Genomic DNA, 2,387 nt, shown 5'->3' with positions numbered 1-2,387 from the left:
AATAACTGTAAAGTAAATTAAAATTGAATAAAACCATTAATGTTAAAATAAAATCAGATTTAAAATTTTAATAAATCTAAAGTAAATGATCTAAATTATAAAATAAAATAAGATTTACAGTTTTAATAATTTTAAAAGCAAATGAAAATGAAAAATGGAAATCAAATAAGATTTAAAATTGTAATGTTTAAATTAAAATTAAATAACAAATGAAAATAAAATAAAATTTAAAATTGTAACCATTTTAAATATAACATAAAAGTGAAAATAAAAGATTGAAAATTTAAAATTTTAACATTTTTAAAGTAAATTAAAATAATATGATTTAAAATATTAGTCATTTTAAAGTGAATGAAATAAAATTAAAAATATAATTTAAATTGAATATTTTTAATTTAAAAATTGAGATTTAGTTCTCTTTTTTAAAGACAAGGTATTAGAAGCCGGTAGGTCAGACCCCAGAAATCTGAGAATTATTAAACAGAAAAGAAAAGAGAAATAAAGATCTAAGATCCAACCCACAACCCTCATGCTGACCCCTTCAGCTTCATGTCTTACAGTGTACTCTCTTCAGAGCACTCTGGCCTAATGGGTAGAACACTGGGCAGAGCTGCAGCAAACCTGAGTTCTGTAGTGCCTCAGTTTCTCCCTGTGCCAAATTCTCTTTTGTGAAGTGCTTTGCAATCTACTGGTGCTATACAATAATTATTATTGTTTTCAGCTCGTTGCCACATTATCTTGCTTTATTGAGTCTCCAAAATGTTCAGATAAATTCTTTTCTGTGTAAAACTGACAATTTTTACAAATGGAAAAATTGTGGACAAAAAAAAAAATCTCTTCAGAGCAGGGTTATTTATTCATTTATTCCCTCTCATTGCCAGTTCCGATGGGCCAGTCTGGTCCCAGGGAGGCGCTGGTCCAAAAATGTAAAGATCGTTTTCTAAAAAAAGTAAAATAAACATAACATTTTTATTTTCCAAAATTACAACTTTTGGTAAAGAAACATTTAAAAAACAAAAGAGTTCACAGTGGTTATATTTTCTTCTATTGGCAGTTTGAAGTTGGTCAGTTTAATGTCTCTGTGGCATTTGTTCCATATTTATAATAAAATCACTTGCTATTAGAAAACCCCATTTTGAAAAATTACAATTTTTTGCACTTCCAAAGTTTTTTATTTAAAAGAAATCAGCCCAAGGGTTTTGTTTGTTGTTTTTTGTTGTTTCCTCATTGCCATGTTGGATTGGTCAGTTTTGTCACCTGGTGGCCAATTTCCGCCCCCAAAACTCGGTCCAACATTTTTAAATAGCTAATTTTCCAATTTGTGAAATTTACATTTTTGGCAAACACAAGATTTTTGATTTTTAAAAAATCTCTTCAAGGTTTTTATTGTTTTTTTTCCCCTTTCTTCTCACTGCCACTTTGGATTGCTCAGTTTGGACACATGAGTCCTAACTCCATGGATGGCATTTGAATTTATCCAACATTATAAAAAAATCATTTTCTATGTGAAGATCTCATTTAAAATACAAACAAAAATGTATGTTTGCTTTTTAAAAGAAAATCAGTGGAAAATGGGGGGTATGGGGGGGTGAATAGGGTCCAGTTCGAAAACCAAAGCAACAAACCGACCTTCTACATTTTTACCATTTACCATTAAACATTTAATTTTCTGCGGGCTCTGGTAATGGGGCCTGCACTCCAGGCTTTTCTGTTAAATCTGGGAGGAGAGCCAACTTCTCTTTCTTTTGACATAGGAAAAGTTTTAAATAAATTTTGCGCTTTATTTTAGATAGATAGAGGGATGTATCATGTATGGGGATGCATAGATAGATGGATTAGATGGAGTGGATGGGGGGATAGATAGATAGATAGATAGATAGATAGATAGATAGATAGATAGATAGATAGATAGATGGGGTAGCTGGGGATAGATAGATAGATAGATAGATAGATAGATAGATAGATGGGGTGGATGGGGATAGATAGATTAGATGGGGGGGATGTATGGGGATGCATAGGTGGATAGATAAGAACATAAGAACAGCAGCACTGGGTCACACCAATGGTCCACCTAGCCCAGGAGTTCTCAAACTGGGGGTTGGGACCCCTCAGGGGGTGACGAGGTTATTACACGGGGGGTCGTGAGTTATCAGTCTCTACCCGAAACCCTGCTTTGCCTCCAGCATTTATAATGGGGTTAAATATATTTTAAAAGTGTTTTAATTGATAAGGCGGGTCACACTCAGAGGCTTGCTATGTGAAAGGGGTCACCAGTACAAAACTTTGAGAACCACTGATCTAACCCAATATCCTGTTGTCTGACAGTGCCTGGGGCCAGGGGCTTCAGAGGGAATGAACAGAACAGGGCAATTAATGAGCGATTCAGC

This window comes from Eretmochelys imbricata, chromosome 23 (genome assembly GCF_965152235.1).
Source record: "Eretmochelys imbricata isolate rEreImb1 chromosome 23, rEreImb1.hap1, whole genome shotgun sequence".
In the NCBI taxonomy this organism is placed as follows: Eukaryota; Metazoa; Chordata; order Testudines; family Cheloniidae; genus Eretmochelys; species Eretmochelys imbricata.
Note: the sequence above shows the minus strand (reverse complement) of the source record.